The sequence below is a fragment of the Oxyura jamaicensis genome, chromosome 3 (genome assembly GCF_011077185.1).
Source record: "Oxyura jamaicensis isolate SHBP4307 breed ruddy duck chromosome 3, BPBGC_Ojam_1.0, whole genome shotgun sequence".
Taxonomy (NCBI): domain Eukaryota; kingdom Metazoa; phylum Chordata; class Aves; order Anseriformes; family Anatidae; genus Oxyura; species Oxyura jamaicensis.
The window spans coordinates 1,017,536-1,023,877 of NC_048895.1; positions in this window are offsets into that span (position 1 = coordinate 1,017,536).

A 6,342-nucleotide genomic window follows, 5' to 3' on the forward strand; every position below is an offset into this window, starting at 1 on the left:
TTATATTCTGCAGTGACAGAGTTTGCATTTGCATAGTTTAAGCTATCCATCCTATCTAAAATTAGCATGTGGCTTAAAAAAAAAAAAAAAAAAAAAAAAAAAAATCAGTGTTAAAAGAAATGATCATGGAATTGACTGGGGTAAAATATCTCTGTTTTTTTTGTATGCATAAACTGACACTTATCTGTGAGGGCTATGAAAAACAGCAAGATCTGACTGTGAAGTTTGCAAACAATGTCCCACCCCAGGGTCTGCATCGTATTTCCCTTTGTGTCCTGGCTGAGGGCACAGAGAGGATCACAGACCCCATCCTAGCACTGTTTACTTTGGGAACAATCAGTAATGTATGAATAATAATGCCACCCTCTGACCATGACTAATTGAATTGCAGCATGCTGCAGAGGCAGGCAGAAAGCTTTGCTAGCTGCTAGTCTATCAGCCTTGTCTTTCAAGTAGCAGCAGACAATGATTGATGCTGATGTGCTTTCAAACAAGTATCCTTAAACACCTAATGCTGGCACGTATGGACCTGCGCTCCAGCCACTAGTAGACCCAAGCCTGGGTTTATGCCTATCACCACTTGTTTCATTAAATCCACCTCCAGAGCCCCTGTTTCTGTCTGGACACGGTCCCTTTGCCACCGGTCCTGGTACAGTTTGGAGCAGGGTCTATGCTGCAGGGCCAGCCAGGACCAGGAGCAGGGGCTGTGAATTTTGCTTTAACCTCAATCAGACTTACCTGCGAGGCCGAGGAAGCAGTAGGCTGTAAATGGTGGTAACAAAACAAGCAAGAGCAGAACCCATCTCCCACTGTGGCCAGCACTGGCCAGTGCAGGAGAGAGAGAGACGTGCTGGAGAGTCTCACCTGCCTGCTCTGTTCTTACCTGGCGTTATAGCCGGGATACTGAGGCAGGCTGGGCTGCAGCTGCCAGAGGACAATCACAAGCCACCCTTTGCAGATGCAGGACAGGTGTCCTGACTGCACCACCAAGGCTTTGATAGAGGACTGTTATGAAGAGCAAAGAAGAGAGTTGACAAAGCACAAAAGCAGAGGGACAGAGCCCAGTAGGCCCCAGCACAAAGACCCAGGCAGGGACCGGCCCAGCACCCCATGGCCATGGCAGCCAGCTTTTGCCCAGCTCCAGCAGCCCCTGCTCCCTGTCCAAGTTGGCTGCCTCGCCATGCTGGCAGGGCAAACATCCAGTGCAGGGGGGAACTTTGATGTGGTTAAGAGAAAGATGGGAAGTTCATTAAATTCCTTGTAAATCCTTTCGTTAGAGATACGATTAAGTGAAACGTTAGTGATTTATTTTCTCCTTCTCTATTTGGATTTTCAGGGCCTGGGTGCCAGCCGCTGCAGCCAGCTCCAAATCTGGAGCACTGGACTTGTTTAGGAGTCAACAAAAGCCTTGTTTATAGACCCAGAGCCAAAAAAACTCTGCACTTTGAACAGACTAATGATCTCTCATCAGCAGGACAAAAAGTCTTGTGTCACAACATTCTGCCAAGCTTCACCTTGAAGCTTTTTCCAGCTTCTGTTTGCATTCACAGTGTAAGAAGCAGTGCAGAAGACCGAAGCCCATGGCAAAAGGGCATCAACTCTCCCTGTGGCAGCATTCCTGGCTGGGGATGTAACTTTGCCCAGGGAGCTGGGGAGGAGGGTAGAGGTCTCTCTGAAATGAAACAGTCCAAAATCAGCACTTCGCAGGGCAGGAGGAGACGCAGGCATGGAGGCAGTGAATCCTGCATCCCAGTGGCAGAAGGATGCTGCAGGCAATGCTGCCCAGCTTGCACCACGGGGCTGCAGCAGCATCTCTCCCTCCCCACCTGGCCACCACCAAGCTCTTCTGCTGGCCTCAGGAGCCCCTGGCTCTGAGCAGCTCCATGGCCCCACAGGGCGCGGGGCTCTTCCCTGGCTGCACTCCCGCACCAGCACAGGCCGGGCAGCTCAGTGCAGTGGGGCCGCGCGGCGCCCGCACTATATGTACACTTGGTCAGGCTGTGTAAACTTTGACATGTGGATGTCAATCTTTCTCATATTTGCAGATGGCTTTATCAGAGCGTGATTAGTTTCTAGAACAAATTTGAGCAAAAGAAAACATTACCTACAGTATGTAAGCCAACAGACCAGCTAGTTTTCAGATTTGTCTATTTACATGGGCACTGGGTGTTTTGCTAAGGCTCTCTAAAAGTGATGGTAATTGAACAGTGCCAGTGTGTTAGTGGAAGCTGATGAGTTGTAAAGGTTTTATAAACAACCACGGTGGATTTGGCTATAGCCTTTCTAGTAATGTTTGTTAATCTTGCTGAGCAAGTGTGCACCTAACACAATGTAAATACTCCAGAATTTGGAGGTGTCAATAGTGTAACTTTTACTGTTTGTAAAATCATTCTCTGATATCATCAGTAAGTTTACCAAATGTCCCATGGCCAAATATAATAAAAGCTTAAGTAAGCGCTCGCGGAGGAATAGGGGAAAACATGTTTGCTGTTTTTATTTCTGCTCCCTGTTTGTTAAAGGATCACAAATGAAACAGGATGCCGACTAATAAATACAGTTGTTCTCACATGTCTGTAGGCATCTGGGGGGCTTCCCACCTCCTCGACAGCGAGGGCGGTGATTCTCTGCAGGCCGCTAGCCATGCAGGGCCCAGACCTGCTCCCGGTTGTCCAGGTAGATTGGGTCACCAGCCCTGCTCCTGCTGCCGCTCTCCATGCTTCTCTCTCTGCCTGCAAAATAATTACCCAAACAGCATCCTGGCCCTTCGAGAAGGAAGCCAGGGCTGCCATGCCATGCACCACGCTGCGCTCGCAGTACCGGTGAAATTCAGAAATTTCATCCAAAATCCTAATTAGCCGCTAGAGGGCCCAAAAATTGTACAGAGCAAAATACGCAACACTGCCAGGCTGTTTTTCCCTCTGCTTAATAAAAAGGGGTGTAAAATCCAGGCACACTCAGTGATCCGCACCCTGCGGCACCGGCACCGGGGTTAATAAAGAGCCCCCGTGCCTGCTGCTATCGATGGCAGAGGGAGATGAAACGGCTGTGACATTTAAAGGAGGAATTTGTGAACCACAAATATGAGCATGACTGACACAGCATGGCAGCACATAAAATCAATACAAATAACCTAAACCTTAATACCTTGATCCCGGGGAAGAGCATTGCATTACCAGGGACTATGAGGAGCAGCAGTCGTCCTGGCTTTGACTGTTTGGCGCTATCGACTGTCTCGCTAAGAGGCGCGGGGCCAATAACAATTAGGATGCTCTTTATGAGATAGGCTTTCCCTTCACTTCCCCAGATCTTCAGGGTGAAACGTGGTGTGTTTCGGCGTGTTTGCAGGAGGGGGAGATAGCGTTTTTCTGGTCCATGAAGCTTGCTGTGCCGGAGCCTGTCAGGAGCCATTGCAGCTTTTGCCGAAATATAGAGCAGGTAAAACCAGAGTACAAGGGGTCTGTCTGTCTGTCTGTCTGTCTGTGGGAGTGTAGCCCCTGTGTGTCACCATGCCCATCTGCCCTGCGACCCACCCAGCTGTGCCACTTCTTGTCCCACAGCAACATCCCTGTGAGTGCTGTTAGCACTGCGACCGCAGCCCAAACTCCTCACAGCTTCCCTGAGCCACATCCAGGGACACGCTTCCCCAGCAGCCTCACGAGGTAGGTAAGAGGTTCCTGGCTAAAGATGTGCAAAAAGCGTGAGCCCTCTGCCCACGAGCCTTGCCGGTGTCTGGAGACAAACAACAACCACTACAAAGCTGGTGCAGAAAAGTGAGGCGATGAAAAGGTGAAAGCAGCCATCATCATCCAAGTTGTGTTTGTTAATGTGTGTACAGAGGAACTCTGTTTGTTTGTAGGTCCTTAGTAGAAGTGTGTCTAATGTTGACTTTTTGAGTCTAATATTGTTTGAATTTTCTATCATGATCCCAAGCCACGCCACCAGCGCGTTCCTTCCCTCCTGTGCTTGTACGTCCACTACCTCTTAAACCATCCTGGAGCAACAAGCAGAGAAACAGCCCTGCGGCTTCTCCCCCTCAGCACCCCAAGGTCCTGCCGTGCCTTTCACCACCCCACAGCACCCCACAGCTCCTGAGAGGGCATGGGCAGAGCCAGGACACCTTGCCTTTGGGCCACACGACCCACCGAGGCACTGGGCTCTACCCGGGGCCAGCAGCACCAGTACTGCCCTCGCTCCCCCAAGCTGACAGAAAACGTGCTGTTCCAGCCAATTCCTCCCTAATCTCAAAGTAAACATGCAGCTCGGACACGTCTCTTATCCATTTCCACAGCTCTTTTAAGGTAAGTTTACTGTTTCATGCTGTACCTTTCCACCTGTGGGAATATTCCAGCCCTCCAAGCCATGCTCCTGGCTGTTCAGTGCTTTGGCAGGGCTAGAAAAGACAGCCCCATAAGAAGGCAAAGCTTTTAATTGGCATGGAAAAGGCACCAAGGCACAGGAGTACCTATCTCCTGGGCACCCACCATCCCATCCCATTCATGAGATTTAAATTTCCTTTGGAAATGCTGTACTGCTAACAGCCAGCACCCAGAAAGGACTCCACTAAACACCCAGTAATGCAATGACCTTTTAAAGGACATAATTAAAAAATAATAATAAAATAAAATCCTGTATAGGTGAATTTTTTCTCTTGGCTTTGGAGACCAAAAATACAAAGGGATGAAAGCTTGCTTTTGTTCAGGTGAACAGGAGAGCCTCCTCACAGAATCACATGTCTCCAGAAACCATCACTTGAAAGTAAGCCAGGAGCTGTGCCACAGTTACTCCCATGGCCACGGGATCACCGTCAAGTTTTGCACTGCACATCACCAAGAAGTACAGTGGACGTCAGGGGGGCACAAAAGAGAAACCACGGCCAGGTTTGACCCTTACTTCATCTCAGGGAAAAAAGACGTGTAGTGAAAAATGGGGCACATGGCTGGAGGAGGCAGACCCGGCACGCTCCATGCTGCACCAGGGGCTTTCTGCCTGTGGGCCCCCCCAACGCCACCTGCGTCAGGTCCTCTGGGCTGGGCTGGTCCACTGGGCTGGGAGAAGAAGCACCCACAGTAATGCCTCCCACACCTGGGAGAGGAAGGGAAAAGCATCAGGGCAGTGGCTTTCCAGGGATATGATTTTTTTGTGCGCAGCAACAAAAGCTGTTGCCTGTAGATGACTACTGTGAACAAGAGCCTAAAGCAGGTGCTTAGAGAGCAGCTGTCACATAAAAGCCAATATTTAAAGCCATTGTGTTTACATTACGATTATATTTACCTTTAACATCTCCTGGGCACTATTAATTTCCCCCATTATTGCCCGCTTTAATGTTTTATTTTACATAATGGGGCTTTTCCCCTGGCGGGGTCCCTGCTTGCCCCGGCCATCCGTGCAGCCCCTCTGCCCCCGCGCCTGCCAGCCACACACCCTCCAACAAACATGGGTGCCCTGCACCCGCTCACACAGGGCTACAGGGCAGGAGCAGAGAGAAGCATCTGCACACACACCCATGCAGCGGACTGGAGTTTGGGGGTGACTGCAGGTGAGTTTTACAGAGCAAAGCTTTGTTGGTGCCTGCCTTTCCTAGGCAGCACCGTGCTTGGTTAGGCAGCACCGGCACCTGTGCTGCAGCACGGGGTGAGGAAAGAGGGGGCTACCCAGGGCCATGGTTTTTTTTTAGTCCTTTAACTGTAGCCTTTCATCTTTCAAGCAGAGAATTTATTGGCTTGTGTTGCCTCCCCGATTATTGAAAACCTCAGCATTTCTTTTCCATGGGAAGAACAATCCTCGGTGAAGGGGCAAGTATCTTAGGAACGAGCCGAATGGGCAGTTTTGAAGGGAGGGCAAGCGCCTCTCCCAGGGCAAAGGAACACGGCAAAACTCAGGTCACCGAGGTGGGCAGGGAGCCACCGGCAGCCCCAGGAGTAGGACGGGTGGTGGCATGTGGCGGAGGGGTGTCTTCCCAGGCTGTCCCACCATGCCAGACCTTCGGGACCACATCCAGAGCTGTTTTTAGCTGTGTTAGCCTATGGGTAGTCCCATTAACCTCCACCCTGCATGACCCAAACAAGGGCTGTGAGGGGTGCGAGATGCATATGCAGCACAGCTCAACCCTGAAACATGGTGGCAAAAGGTCCCCAAGACCAGGTCGATGGGCATGCCGGGCTCTATACCCACTGGGCAGGGATAGAGGAAAGCAGCACCCTGGTGAAAAGCACACCCTGAAGCACCGCGCAGTGGGTACTCGGGGAAAAGCTGGCCAGAGCCCCCGCAGACCTTGGCTGGGCAGGGAGCAGCCTGGCTGCAGAGCGGTGAAGCACCAACATGTGCAGGTTTCTGCTGGGGGGG